Source organism: Dromiciops gliroides, chromosome 1, assembly GCF_019393635.1.
Source record: "Dromiciops gliroides isolate mDroGli1 chromosome 1, mDroGli1.pri, whole genome shotgun sequence".
In the NCBI taxonomy this organism is placed as follows: Eukaryota; Metazoa; Chordata; class Mammalia; order Microbiotheria; family Microbiotheriidae; genus Dromiciops; species Dromiciops gliroides.
The window spans coordinates 48,844,820-48,861,025 of NC_057861.1; the positions used below are offsets into that span (position 1 = coordinate 48,844,820).

Consider the following 16,206-nt stretch of genomic DNA (forward strand, 5'->3'; position numbering starts at 1 on the left):
AAATTCAGAGCAATGACGAAAAGCCTCAAAATAGAAAAACAACAGCACCAAAACCAAAAGAAATAGTATGGTTCATTCAGCATCTATACTCCACAGTTCTTTTTTTTTTTTTCTTGGATTTGGGGATCCTCTTCTACCATGAGTTCTCTGGAACTCTTCTGTACCATTGCATTGGTGAGAAGAATATAGTCCATCACAGTAGATCAACACTCAGTGTTGATGATACTGTGTACAATGTTCTTCTGGTTCTGCTCATCTCACTCATCATCAGCTCACACAAGACCCTCCAGGTTTCTCTGAACTCCTCCTGCTCATTGTTTCTTACAGCACAATAGTATTCCATTGTATTCAACTTGTCCACAACTTGTCCAGCCATTCCCCAGTTGATGGGCATCCCCTCAACGTCCAATTCCTTGCCACCACAAAAAGAGCAGCTATAAATATTTTTGTACATGTGGGTCCCTTTCCCCTTTCCATGATCTCTTTGGGAAAAAGACCCAAAAGTGGTATTGCTGGGTCAAAGGGTATGCACAGCTTTATCGCCCTTTGGGCATAATTCCAAATTGCTCTCCAGAATAGTTGGATCAGTTCACAGCTCCACCAATAATGCGTTAGTGTTCCAATTTTTCCACAGCTTCTCCAACATTTATTATTTTCCTTAACTTTTTTAATTGAATAGAATTTTATTTTCCAAAATATATGTAAAAACAAATTTTAACATCAATTTTTAAAAAATTTGTGTTCCAACTTCTCTTCCTCCTCTATTCCCACCCCCCAGCCACTAGAACTCAAGCATTTCAAAATAAGTTATACATGAGTAGTCATGGAAAACATTCCCACATTATCTAGGTTGTGAGAGAAAACAATCAAAAAAACCCCAAAACTTCAGATTGAGGAATTGTTAAAGAGGAAAAAAATTTTTTTTAAAAATGTGTTTTGGGGGGCAGCTAGATGGCGAAGTGGTTAAAGCGCTGGCCCTGGATTCAGGAATACCTGAGTTCAAATCCAGCCTCAGACACTTAACACTTACTAGCTGTGTGACCCTGGGCAAGTCACTTAACCCCCATTGCCCCGCAAAAAAAAAAATAAAATAAATAAAAAAAAAAAATGTGTTTCCAGGGGCAGCTAGGTGGCGCAGTGGACAGAGCACTGGAACCAGGAGCACCAGAGCTCAAATCCAGCCCCAGACACTCAACACCCACTAGCTGTGTGACCCTGGACAAGCCACTCAACCCCAACTGCCTCACCAAAAAAAAAAAAAAAAAAAAAGAAAAGAAAAAAAATGTGTTTCCATCTATTTTCAGATACTATCACTTCTTTCTCTGTAGATGGGTTGCCATTTTCTTTCTTTTTTTTTTTTTGAAAATAACCTCCATTTATTGAGAACCCACCAGCTCCAAGTTGGCCTGGAAACATTAGGCAGCTTCCTCTTTTGCAACTCGGTCCTTTTTGAGTGGTCCCATAAAAGCTTTCTTCTCCTCCACAGTCTGGAAGCGGCCGTGGCCAAACTTGGAGGTGGTGTCAATAAACTTCAAGTCTATCTTCTCCAGGGCCCGGCGTTTGGTCTGTACCAGCAGAGACTTACGCAGGGTAAGGACCCGCTTCTTGGTCCCAACAACACAACCTTTCAGCATGATAAAGTCATTGGTCACCTCACCATAATGGACAAAGCCTCCCAGAGGGTTGATGCTCTTGTCAGACAGATCGTAATCAGTGGACGCATTGTTTTTGATCAGCTTGCCATCCTTGATCTGGTAACCCTGGCCAATCTTGTAAATCTTTTTGTTGATCTCAGTGCGATCTGAGCTTCTGACCAGCACGAGCCACAGAGAAGGCCACACGGGCAGGATGCCAAGCACCAATACACGCCACCTTACGCAGGCCTCGGTGAGTTTTCCGGGGCAGTTTCTTTGTGTGCCAGCGGCTGGTGACACCTTTGTAACCTTTGCCCTTGGTCACTCCAATGACGTCAATCATTTCATCTTGTCCAAACACAGTGGACACTGGTACCTGCTGCTCCAGCTTCTCCCGGGCCCAGTCCAGTTTCTCAGCCACACTGCCACCATTCACCTGGATCTCCATCAGGTGAGACTTCTTCTGCCTCAGAGGGAGCAGGCGCATCTGGGTGTGGGCAATGACTCGGATAACCTGACAGTACTTCTTCATGCTGTTAAAGTCTTTCTCCAACTGCTTCTTGCCATCATCATCTTGCCACTTCTTGCAGTACTTGGTGAAGGCCTTCTTCTTGGACTTATGCCAGTTCTTGTAGAATCGCCTCTTACACTCATCACTGATGTGCTCAGCAAAGATGGTTTTGAAGCTCCGGAGACCTCGAGGGGTCTGAACATAACCCACGATGCCTACAATGACCATGGGGGGCGTCTCCACAATGGTGACGGCCTCGACCACTTCCTTCTTGTTGACCTTTGAGCCGGGCCTGTCCACCTCTCGCATGATGTGGGTCATGCCTGCCTTATAGCCCAGAAAAGCTGTCAGGTGGATGGGCTTGCTGGGGTCATCTTTGGGGAAGCTCTTCACCTTTCCCCGGTGCCTGCTGCTTCGCTTTTGGGGCAGGAAGCCCAGAGACCCATGCCTGGGAGCAGAAAATTTCCTGTGGGACATGATGCTACTGCGGCTGCCGCCGAGGTGAGCTGGAAGAGCGGTTGCCATTTTCATAAGTCTTTCGGGGTTATATTGGATCATTGCCTTGCTGAAAATAACCACATGCTTCCCAGCAGATTATCTTACACTATTGCTGTTATTTTGTATACAGTACATTTCACTCTGCTTCAGTTCATGTAGGTCTTTCCAGGTTTTTCTGATAGTATCCTGTTCATCATAACCTAAATAAAGTACCTTAAACTTGACAAAGAATTTTCTTCATATTAGCCCAGCAAAGTAGGTACCATACGTTTTGCCATTATATTCAATCATCATAACTATTTCCCTCCATTCTATTCCCTTCCCATGATATTTACTCTATTTTCTATCTTATTTTAAACTATTCCTCCTTAAAAGTGTTTTACTTCTGACTGTCCCCTCCCCTACTCTGCACTCCCTTTTTTTTTCACCATTCCTTCCTTATCCTCTTCCCCTCATACTTTCCCACATGTAGAAAAATATTTATAGCTGCTCTTTTTGTGCTGGCAAGGAATTGGAAATTGAGGGGATGTCCATCAATTGGGGAATGGCTGAACAAGTTGTGGTATATGAATGTAATGGAATTCTATTGTGCTGTAAGAAACGATGAGCAGGAGGAGTTCAGAGAAACCTAGAAGGACTTGCATGAACTAATGATGAGTGAGATGAGCAGAACCAGGAGAACATTGTACACAGTATCATCAACATTATGTGTTGATCCACTGTGATGGACTAGATTCTTCTCACCAATCCAATGGAACAATAAAGTTCCAAAGGACTCATGATGGAAAAGGCTCTCCAAATCCAGGGGAAAAAAAAAGGGAACTATGGAATATGGATGCTGATTGGATCCTACTATTTCTTTTGTTTTTGGTGCTGTTGGTTTTTTGATTTGAAGTTTTTCCTTTGTGCTCTGATTTTTCACTTATAACATGACTAATGCAGAAATATGTTTAATGTTATTATGTATATATAACCTGTATCAGATTGCCTGCTGTCTAGGGGAGGGGGGAAAGGGGGAAAGGAGGGAGAAAAATTTGAAATTGGAAATCTTATATAAACAAATGTTGAAAACTTTCTACATGTGACTGGAAAATAATAAAATACTTTTATTTTTTAAAAAAGAGCCTAGAGAGCATATTTTATGACATTATTAAAAAGAACTGCCCTAATATCTTATAACCAGAGTTGAAAGAATCCACCAATTACCTCGTGGCAGAGGACTTGAGGAAGAACCCAACCAGGCTGGAACTCTAGGCTAGATAGGCCTTTTCTTAACTTTCTGAACTCCACGTGAATACCTGGTATGCTAGTATGCTTTAATAAATGCTTAATGCCCAAAGACTGGTGCTAAAGCTTCTAATTTAAGGCGACCACACATTAGATTTTTTAGACAACACATTTAGATTTTAAATGTCACAGTGGATTAAAAACCAGAATCCTACAATATGCTGTTTATAAGAAACACATTTGAAGCAGAGAGATACACACAGAGTAAAGGTAAAAGGCTGGAGCAGAATATATTATGCTTCAGTTGAAGTAAAAAAAAAAAAAAAGCAGGGGTAGCAATTCTTATCTCAGACAAATCGAAAGCAAAAACTGACCTAATTTAAAGAGATAAGGAAGGAAACTACATCTTGCTAAAAGGTACCATAAACAATGAAGTAATATCAATGCTAAATATGTATGCACCATGTGGTACAGCATCCAAATTCTTCAAGAAGTTAAATGAGTTATGGGAAGAAATAGAAATATGTTTTACTTCACATGTATAATCCACATCACATGGCTTGCCTTCTCAGGGAATTGGGGAGGGGTGGGAGAGAGGGAAAGAAGTTGCTACTCAAAATTTAAAATAAAATAAATGTAAAAAATTTTTGTAAAGAGAACATTAAGGGGGCAGCTAAGTGGTGCAGTGGATAAAGCACTGGCCCTGAATTCAGGAGGACCTGAGTTCAAATCCAGCCTCAGACACTTGACATTTACTAGCTGTGTGATCCTGGGCAAGTTACTTAACCCTCTGCCCTTCAAAAAAAAAAAAAGGAAAAAAAAGAGAACATTATCTTATTTCTCAGTGGGTGGGGAAGGGACTGGAGGGAGGGAATTTGGAATTTAAAAAAAATCATTTAAATGAATGTTTAAAAAAAGAATAATTAAAAAAATATCTCATTTGATCCTCACAATTCTTTGAGGTAGGTCCTATTATTATCCTCATTTTGGGGGGGGTTGTTCTTCATTTTCTGTTGTGTTTGACTCTTAGGGACTCCATTTGGAGTCTTCTTGGCAAAGACACTGCAGTGGTTTGCCATTTCCATCTCCAACCCATTTTACCCATGAGGGATCTGAGGCAAACAGGGTGATATGACTTGCCAAGAGTCACACAGCTAATTGAAGTCAAATTTGAACTCAGGTGTTCTTGAATTCCAGGCCCAATGCTCTGATAACCTATACTTATATAGCACCGCCCATGCCTCATCTCAATTGATCTTCAAGATAGCCCTGGGAAGTGCATATTACAGGGTGGTTAGGGGGCAGCTAGGTGGTGCAGTGGATAAAGCATCAGTCTGGAATTCAGGAGAACCTGAGTTCAAATCCAACCTCAGAAGCTTGACACTTACTAGCTGTGTGACCCTGGGCAAGTCACTTAACCCCCATTGTCCTGTCCCCCCCCCCCAAAAAGGGGGCATTACAGGGTGGTTATCCTTAATTTACAGAGAGGGAAAGTGAAATTCAGCAAAGTTAAATGACTGTGATAGGATCACACAGGTAGTAAATGTCAAAAGGCAGGATTTGAATCCAGTTCTTTCTGACTCCCAAGTCTAGCTCTCTACCTAGTATGTCCTGCTGCCGCCTTTCAAGAAGAGAAATGTGGAATTGGAATCAGCAGGACTGGGTGAATAGAAATAAGGAAGTCAGGAGGAAGAACTAAGTTGGGATTTGTTTGAGGAGAGAGACAACGTTGAATTTGTTGTGTTTTTTTTTTTGCGGGGCAATGGGGATAAGTGACTTGCCCAGGGTCACACAGCTAGTAAGTATCAAGTGTCTGAGGCCGGATTTGAACTCAGGTACTCCTGAATCCAGGGCCGGTGCTTAATCCACTGCACCACCTAGCTGCCCCCGAATTTGGTTTTAAGACAATAATTGAAGGGGCCAGGAAGCAAGCAGAGCTGTGCAAGATGCGGGGACCAATTTTTAATTGGGGAGTGTTAACTAAGTGAATCGCTGCAATATTGGGGCAAGGAAGGAGACCGGCAGCCCCCCTCAAAACAGAACAGGATTTATTTTAATTTTATTTTAATTTAATTTTTTTTTTTGTGAGGCAATTGGGGTTAAATGACTTGCCCAAGGTCACACAGCTAGTAAGTGTTAAGTGTCTGAGGCTGGATTTGAACTCAGGTACTCCTGACTCTAGGGCTGTTGCTCTATCCACTGCACCACCTAGCTGCCCCAGAACAGGATTTATTTTAATAAGAACGAACTTAAAAAAAAAAACACAAACAGGATCAGTAGGATCAAGGGAAAGAAAATAAAATGGGGAAAGGGAAATTATACAACCTGAAAAAATACCACCGCCCAGGAATCAGCTGAGAATACACAGCAGAACTCCTGTTGCCTTCCAACGTCTAGCTACAATCCCCAATTCTCCTACCCCAATCCCAGAAAAACCCCACTCAGCCCCAGCCAATGGGATGGCCGCTCTGACAGTCACATGACTACCCTCACTAGGCTTCCAATTATTATAATTTTGCCAGGAGCACTGTGTGGTTTGTGGAGCCCCAGGCCCGTGCACACCAAGGCATAAAAACCTCAAATAACAATTAATTCTTTACAAAGATGTGGTTAAAACATGTAGGCATGGAGCTCTGGGTAGAGTGAGGTGGGAGATGCTCAGGCCACAGCTCTGGACATCATCCAATATATGGGATCAATAAGGGAAGTGGAGGAGATTGTCAAGACATAGTAGGTGGAGGGACCCTTGTTCTCCATAGCATTCACAGAATCTCAGAGGTAGAAAAGACCCCAGAGGCAGTCTAGGCCCCAGCCTCCTATGTGGAGGTTGAGAAAAATTTGGCAATGGTAAAAGTTTATGTGTAGCTATTTTATTTTATTTTATTTTTGTGGGACAATAAGCGTTAAGTGACTTGCCCAGGGTCACACAGCTAGTAAGTGTCAAGTATCTACAGTTAGATTTGAACTCAGGTCCTCCTGAATCCAGTGGCAGCATTGAGGCAGAGATATGTGGGAGTTGCATGAGTTTGCTGGAAGGTTGAAAATTGAGAGATCCAGAGAGTAGACTTTCTTGTCCCAGGAGCAGCTAGGGTACCAATAGATTTCCTGCAGAAGCCCATGGTAGAGGAAGACATGTGGGCGTTCACTCGACCTAGGAAATTTAAGTTCCCAGACACCAAACTCCACAGTGGAGAGTAGGTGGCTGGGGGTGGGGATTTTGAATTCCTTAGCCAAGCTATATCCTGGAATCTAACCCCCTTGGCAGAAAAGGGAGATTTCCTGGGTAGCATCAATCTTAAAATTTGCTTCATGGGTAACAGCGCCAAATTCAAGAATGGTCCTACATTTGACAGTTTGTGAATCACTGGAGAGAGAACATTTCTTGACTATCTTGTGTTCCTTGGAGAATGAAGAGGAGTACACACATAACTAAGTAAATGGTGTCTTACTCTGAGGGCAAATCCAGTAAGTTATATTAGGGGAGTGCAGGCCCAGTGGGAAAATCAATGAATATTCAGCAACCCAAGGTACATTTGCATCCTGGATCTATGAAGGATGACTGGGAGGGAGAGAAACAGGGAGGCTAGTATTAGAGAGGATGAGAAGGGAATAGACATTTACAAAGCATCTACTATGTGCCAGGTACTGTGCTAGGCACTTTATGATTATATTATCTCACTGATCCTCATTAGAGAGCATGAGAAGGGGAAAGGGAAGGGAATAGACATTTACAAAGCACCTACTATGTGCCAGGTACTGTGCTAGGCACTTTATGATTATATTATCTCACTGATCCTCACAACAATCTTGGAGGGTAGGTGCTATCATTATCTTCATTTTATAGTTGAGGAAGCTGAAGCAGACAGAGGTTTAGCAATGAAACATTCTCCCACCAAGTTCAATTTCCTTTTTTTTTTTTTTTTTTGCTGGGTAATTGGGGTTAAGTGACTTGCCCAGGGTCACACAGCTAGTAAATGTTAAGTGTCTGAGGTCGGATTTGAACTCAGGTCCTCCTGAATCCAGGGCCGGTGCTCTATCCACTGCGCCATCTAGCTGCCCCTCAATTTCCTTTTGAGGGGAGTTGATGGGCTATTCGAATATGTTTCAGGATCTATTTCTGGGCTTCTCTAAGTCCTTGGCAGTATTTTTTCTGTGGAAGGTCCTATCCTATCCATGCTCATGGCTACCTTGAGTGCCTGTATAGGAGGGGACCTCGTTACCCACATTTGGGAAAAACCTCAACATGGGCTCTATTTAGAGCTTTACCTGGAATAACTCTAAGGATGGGTGATAAACCAAATAGAGATACTGATGCTTTTTTGGGGGGAAGAAGAGGGTCAGATGTTAGGATTGATGGAGCCCAGTCTGTGTGATTCCAGAGTCTTGGGGCTGGGTAAGTGATGGGGAGGGGGACTTGGAATCATAAGTTACAACAAAAATTTAAGGAGAGAGAGTATACCTTAAGGGGTTCAGGGAATGGATTCTTTTTGGAGCTGAAGAAAGTGAAGGCTCCTAAGCAGAAGACATGAGAAGAATCCTAGTGATGGCTTCCTCTTCTTTGGGCAAGCCCAAGGGTCATAGTTTTCAGAAAGACTCGAAAGGAAAATGGATTTGCCTCATCTGGCTCTTCTGTCTTAGCATTTAAAGCTCTCCACAGGCTGGCCCCTTCCTGACTTTCTTTCTCTCCAGGTCCTTGGTGGTCCAGCCATATGACCCTGATTACTGGTCCTCACATGGGATGCTCTATCCTCTATCTTCCCGTCTTTGCACTGATTTTGCCTCAGACTTGGAATGGACAACTAGGTGGTACAGTGGATAGACAACTATTGGGCCTGGAGTCAGGAAGACTCATCTTCCTGAGTTCGAATCTGGCCTCAGACGCTTACTAGCTGAACAAGCCACCTAACCCTCTTTGCCTCAATTTCCTCATCAGTAAAATGAGCAGGAAGAGGAAATGGTTGAACCGCTCCAGTATCTCTGCCAAGAAAACTCCTAATGGGGTCACAAAGAGTTGGATGTGACTGAAAAACAGCTGAACAACAACGTAACTTGAAATTTTCTGCATTCTCACTTTTACCTCTTGATACGTCCTTGCTCCTTTCAAACTCTGGACTCTGTGGGAGACCTTTTTCTGATATCCTCATCTGATAACTTAGGTCCCCCCCCACCCCCCGCCGTTCCTCCTATTCTGTATATATCTTATATCATCTATAACATGTTGGTATCCCCCATTAGAATGTTAACTTGAGGGGGTATCTAGATGGTGCAGTGGATAAGGCACCAGCCCTGGATTCAGGAGGACCTGAGTTCAAATTCGGCCTCTGACACTTTTGTTTGTTTGTTTGTTTGAAATGTAAAAATGTTTTTATTAAAGCATTTTAGATTCAGTGGCCTCCGACACTTAACACTTACTAGCTGTGTGACCCTGGGCAAGTCACTTAATCCCAACTGCCTCACCAAAAAAATAAAAAAAGAATGTTAACTTGAGGGCAGGGACTGGTTTTTTCTTTGTGTCTCTAGTATCCAGCATACTGCCTGGCACAAAGTAAACAGATAATAAATACTTGTTGATTGATTGGAGGCTCTCATTTCTCTAGATAATTTGGCTTGGAAGGAGAGCAATACTGGGGAGGCCCCAGGGATGGGCATAGTTAAACAACTACTCACAGCCTTATTTCTGCCCACCCTTGGCCAGACTCACACGACTAGGGCACCATTGGCTCAGCCTTGGCTTGGCATGCGCCAATGCTCCTCCCATTTTCTGATTGTTTACAGAACTGATTTAGGCAAGTTCCCACTTTGCCAATCCTTCCCTTCCCTTCCCTTCCCTTCCCTTCCCTCTTCCCCATCTACCAGCAGCTGGGAAGAGGTTTGGGAGTGGAAATGATCAGGCAACGCAACTTCACAATTTTGCTCTGTGACAACTTTGGTTCATTGTGCTGTGTTTTAATAAATCATGTGGAAAAACAAACAAAATGAATCATGTGGGGCAGCTAGGTGGCGAAGTGGATAAAGGACCTGCCCTGGATTCAGGAGGACCTGAGTTCAAATCCGACCTCAGACACTTGACACTTACTAGCTGTGTGACCTTGGGCAAGTCACTTAACCCTCATTGCCCCACAAAAAAAAAAAAGAAAGAATCATGTGGCCACTAAAAAAGTCGGTCTTCCCAGTTTTATGGATGAGTTTGGTTGACCAAGAGCACATTTCCCAAAATACGGGATAGAGGCTGAGAAACTAAAGTTTCTATAATATTAGTATCTCAGAGTGATATTTCATTTCTTTTTCCCCTGAGGCTAAATGATGAATCCAGGCAGTGCTTCACCACTTGCAAGCTTGAAGAGAGACTTATCATTCTAAGAGCTTACAGATGAGCACCAGGTGTTCAGCAACAGGACCATTCCAGCCATTGGGAAAGGCTCCAAAGAGATGGAGACGTTAATTCTGATGAAATCACTCGGATGATGGCTGTAGGGAAGAGCCATCTGCTGGCTAAATCATATATTATACTTCTTAGTCAACTGATTAATCAACTAGTTCACAGCCTTCTTTTCTGTCAGAAAACGGAAATAAATCTGGTATGGACAACTATTCCTCCCATAGTAGCCACCATGTTATAATTAGACCACACCACCTGTCCCATATCCAAAACAGAGTTCTTTAGTTTTCACTACTAAATCTGTCCATCTTCCAATTTTCCCTATTTCTAGTGAGGGTACCATCATTCTTTCAGGCCTTCTCCCTGACACCCATCCTCCCTCCTATCTACAATCTGCCACCAAATCTTGTCACCAAATTCTGCTTCTCTCTGCATTGTGGCCTGTAAAGAACAGACTAACTATTCTTGCCCTTTCACATTGATTCATACATTGTTTGTCTAACACAGGATCGATTTTTTTTTGTCAAGATACTATGTGATGGGGCAGCTAGGTGGTGCAGTGGATAGAGCACCGGCCCTGGAGTCAGGAGTACCTGAGTTCAAATCCGGCCTCAGACACTTAACACTTACTAGCTGTGTGACCCTGGGCAAGTCACTTAACCCCAATTGCCTCACTTAAAAAAAAAAAAGATACTATGTGATGCTGATATAGATAGACAAATAAAATTGGTTTCCCTGCTTTCAGTCTCTCTTCTCTAATCAATCCATTTTACACATAACTGCCAAATCAATCTTCCTGTGTGATTTAAAATTCAAAATGTGGGTCCTAACCTGTTCCCCCAGTTTTGGGGAAAACTGACTAAAATCACTGATAAAATGAGTTTAGGTTTTTAAGGGTTTATTGAAAGATAGAAAGAGAAAGATTGAGAACAGAATTCCTACAGCCTGGCAATCCCATCCTTTCAGTTTTCCTGTGAAGTCCTCTGGAGTCTGTCTGTCTGTCTGTCTGCCTGTCTGTCTGTCTGTCTGTCTGTCTCTCTCTCCCCTCCACCACGGTGAAGTCAGGAACCAAAAGAGACAGCACTCTCTGCGCAGGCTCTCCTCCTCCTTCATGTCCCCTCCCAGAAATGAGAGGTTCTTCAAGGTGGTTGGTTGACTGGGCCAGAAGTTCAAAGTTTTTTTTTAGATTCTTAGAACCATGCTTCCCTTAAGTACTCTCAAGTACCAGTCAGATGTGCTTAGAATCTAGTCAACTACTAATCCAATCCAATCAGCCAGTAATCCACTCAGGTGGGCTCCTGAGTATCTGCCAAATCTCATCTATCACATTCCATTATCTTGACACTCCTAATGGCAAAAAACTGTCTATGCTACTCCTTTGCTCAAAAGCCCTCCACAACTCCCTATTGTCTCTATGATAAAAAATAAAATCTTCAACCTGGCATTTAACATTCTCCACAATCTGTCTCCAACCTACCTTTCCAACCTTATTTCATATTGTTCCCCATCATACATTCTATGTTCCTGCCAAATTGGACTACTGACTGTTCCTTGGACTTGACATACATCTCCATTCATTAATGGCTAGAACACCCTTCTCCCCTCTGCCTCTCCATCCTCCTTCAAGTCTTATTAGGTGTCACTTCCCTGATCAACCCCAGCTAATAGAGTTTTTATTTTCTTCAAATTTCTTTTGTTCATTTATTTGTCTTTTGGGAGGTGATTGGGGTTAAGTGCCTTGCCCAGGTACACATAGCTAGTAAGTGTCTGAGTTAGATTTGAACTCAGGCTCTCCTGACTCCAGGAGCTGTGTTCTATTCATTGCATCCCCTAGTAGTCCCTGTCAAATTTCCTGGTATTCACTTACCATTGCACACTTTGTAACCCTCCAGAAGATGTCAAGCTCCTTCAGACAGAGACTGACCTCTTTTGTTTTTGTATTCCCCTGGTGCATACTATGGTATCTTGGCTACAGCAGGTGCTTAATAAGTGATGATCCCACCACAGGTCCAAGGTTGTTGAAGAGAGTTTTAAAAAAAAAGGCTCAAGAGCCACCAAAATATTCATAATAGCACTTTTTGTGGTGGCAAAAAAAAACCTGGAAACAAATTAGATGCCTATCAATGGGGGAATGGCTTAACAAATTGTGGTACACGAATGCTAGAGCAAATTTCTTCACTGCAAGAAATGACAAGTATGAAGAATTCAGAGAAGTATGGAAGACTTGTATTGATATAGAATATAGTAAACAGAACCAAACCAGGAAAACAATGCATAAAATGACTAAGGAAAACAAAACAAAAACCTGAACATATTATGTGATCATACTAGTTTACCTCCTCCTCACCCCCACTCACCCTCCTGAAAAATAGATGAGATAATATACTAATATACTTCCTTTCACGTGTGTGTATGTGTGTGTGTGTGTGTAGGCTATGAGTGTAGAACACTTATTATCAGACTCCATTAATCTCCTGGTTAGTTTTCCTGAGTTGGTTTTTATTTGTTTGTTTGTTCATTTTACAAGGGATGTCTCTATGGGAAGAATATATAAATATATATATATATATATATATATATACATAATTTTTTTTTACAGGGCAATGAGTGTCAAGTGACTTGCCCAGGGTCACACAGCTAGTAAGTGTTAAGTGTCTGAGGCTGGATTTGAACCCAGGTACTCCTGACTCCAGGGCCGGTGCTCTATCCACTGTGCCACCTAGCTGCCCCCCCATAGGTTCTTAATAAATGCTTGTTCCCTTCCCCTCCTTCCCAGTATATGTTATTTACTCATTTTTCCAGTTGCATCAGTCTCTGTGACCCCATTTGGGGTTTTCTTGTTAGAGGCACTGGAGTGGTTTGCCATTTCTTCCTCCATCTTATTTTACAGGAGAGGAAATTGAGGCAAACAGGGTTAAGTGATGTGGAAAGGGTCACACAGCTAATAAGTGTCTGAAACAGGATTTGAACTCAGGTCTATTTTGATTCCAGGCTGGGAGCTCTATCCATGGTGCCACCTAACTGCCCTCCTTAGTAATAGGGTGTTTCTTTTTGCTATTACCTCTTTTTTTTTAATTTAAATTTTTAGTTTTCATTTTCATAAGAGTTAGAGTTCCAATTTTTTTTCCCTTCCTTTCCTCCCCCCTCCACAAGATCGCAACCAGGTTATATATGTACAATCCACAAGTGTTCTTTTTATCAGTTCTTTCTATGGGGGCGGATAATATGTTTCTCATTAGTCCCTTGGGATTGTCTTGGATCATTGCACTGCTGAGAGTAGTTAAGTCATTTACAATTGCTCATTGAACAATTCTGCTGTCACTATGCACAATGTCCTCCCAGCTCTGCTCACTTCATTAGTCTTTCCAGGTTTTTCGGGGATCATCCTGTTTGTCATTTCCTGTAGCACAAGACCATTGCACTACATTCATATAGCACAGCTTTTTCCATCATTCCTCATTTGATGGACATTCCCTTTATTCTCAATTCTTAGCCTCCACCATTTCATTTGGATTTGCTTTATTGTGGCTTGGTTTCTCATAAAGTCACTGGCTTCCATTTGTTCAATCCTAATTCTTAGGCAATTATTTTCATCAGAGAGCTTTTGTACCTCCTTTTCCATTTGGCCAATTTGACTTTTCAAGCTGTTGACTTTTTTCTCATGTCTTTCCTGCATCACCCTCATTTCTCTTTCCATTTTTTCCTCTACCTCTCTAACTTTATCTTCAAAGTCCTTTTTGAGCACCTCTATGGCCTGAGACCAATTACTATTTTTCTTGGAAGCTTTAGATATAGGGGCCCTGATGTTGACATCTTCCTCTGAGGGTGCCCCTTGGTCTTCCTTGTTACTGAAGAAACTTTCTATGGTCCTCACCTTTCTCTGTCAGCTCATCTTGCCTTTCTTTTACTAGACTTTTAGCTCCTTAAAGTGGGACACTGTTTCCAGGCTGCAGTATCCCAAGCTTAAGAAGTCCCAGGTGATATGATTTAAGGAGAATCAGGTTCTTCACTAGCCTGGCCTGTTTCCTGGTCTGTAGATGACCCCAGACCAACTTGCTAATCAACCAGCTTTGTGTGTTGTGGTTGTTAGCTCTGAGGAGCCTGTTCCCCTCTCCGACCTGGGCCACTGCTTCTCAAGCCTACTTCCTGGTTCTCAGCAGGGGTAAAAATCCAAGTTCTGCCTCAGCACCAGCATAGAGCCCTGTAGTCTCCCCCCTGCCCAGGGCTCAGCCCACTCACCAGACTGTGAGCTTAGTTCCAGACGACACTGGTGCTGATTCAGCTGATTCAGAGGCTCTGGGGGGGGGGGGGTGTCTGCTTTTCTGGTGAGGCCTTTCTGGGACTGGATCTGTGTCAGGGTGACTGTGGGGTTGGGCTCAACTCCTGTATCAGCACATCAGCTCCCTCCTTCTGACCTTCCAAGCTGTTCTTGGTTAGAAGATGATTTCAGCACATTCTTCTGTGAGTTTTGCTGCTCTGGGCATTTTCCTATGGCATTACTTGGATGTTTTTTGGAGCGATCGTGTCATGAGTTCGAGAGCTCACTGCCTTTTTGCTTTTATCTCCTTGTGGTATATATACCTAAGAGTAAAAATCTTTGGGTCAGAGGGTATGGATGGTTTAATCAGCTTTTTCACAACATTTCAAATTGCTTTCCAGAACAGATGGATGAATCAATTCAAACTTCCGCTGACATTTCCATTTTTCTTCAATCCCTTAAACATCAACAAGGCCTATCTTTTGTTATCCTTTTTTTTTTTTTCCGGTGAGGCAATTGGGGTTAAGTGACTTGCCCAGGGTCACACAGCTAGTAAGTGTTAAGTGTCTGAAGCTGTATTTGAACTCAGATCCTCCTGACTCCAGGGCCGGTGCTCTATCCACTGCGCCACCTAGCTGACCCGCAAGATCTTGTTCTTAGCACTGATCCTCTGATCTCTCTGTAACATTTGACACTGTGAATCGATTGCTCTTTTTTGTATGGCATCTCCTCACTCGGCTTCTATGATGTAATGCTTTCATGGTTCTCCTTCTACCCCTCTGTCCACTCCTCCTCTGTCTCCTTCACCTCTCCTGAAAATATAGGTCTTTTCCAATTCTTTGGTCTTTTCTTTCCTGGAGGCAAAATCATGGGTAGTGAAGAGAAATCAATTTAGAGTTAAAGGTTGTTGTTCAGTTGTGAATGATTCTTCATGACCCCATTTGGGGTTTTCTGGTCAGAGATACTGGAGTGGTTTGCCATTTCCTTCTCTGGCTCATTTAACCAGTGAGAAAACTGAGGCAAATAGGGTTAAGTGGTTTACCTAGGATCACACAGCTAGCAAGTGTCTGAGGCCAGATTTGAACTCGTGAAGATGAATCTTCCTGATTCTAAGCTCAGAGCTCTATCGACTGTGCCCATTAGCATTAGAAGACCTATATTCAAAGCTCAGCTGTACTGTTTACTATCTGATCTTTGGCAAGTCCCCTACTCTCTCTGTGCAACCTCCTTTTTTTCCTATTTCAAATCTTTTATTTCACAAACTTAAATGCTAATAAAAGTTGATTAGACCATAAATTAAAGGGTTTTTACCCCATAAGATACTTCTTTGCTAAAGGAACCAGAATTGGTAACTATAACTGAAAAAGAATCTGTAAGATGAGGGAGGTAAAATAATATATCATTTCTAAGGTCACTTTCAAATTAAATCCCTATGATCAATTCTATTACCAACTAGAATTTATTGATAGTTTTTGTTTTTGTATCATTTTCATTTTAGAAATATATTCTTTCAGGGGCAGCTAGGTGGCGCAGTGGATAAAGTACCGGCCCTGGATTCAGGAGTTCCTGAGTTCAAATCCGGCCTCAGACACTTGACACTTACTAGGTGTGTGACTCGGCAAGTCACTTAACCCCCATTGCCCCGCAAAACAAACAAACAAACAAAAAACCAAACCAAAACAAAAAAAGAAATATATTC

The 16,206-nt window shown here is 42.4% G+C and overlaps 1 pseudogene; it reads right to left on the reverse strand.

Moving 5' to 3' along the window:
• Nucleotides 1-1,348: 1,348 nt before the first annotated feature.
• On the reverse strand, nt 1,349-2,640 carry LOC122736360 (annotated as a pseudogene).
• Between the last annotated feature and the right edge of the window lie 13,566 nt (nt 2,641-16,206).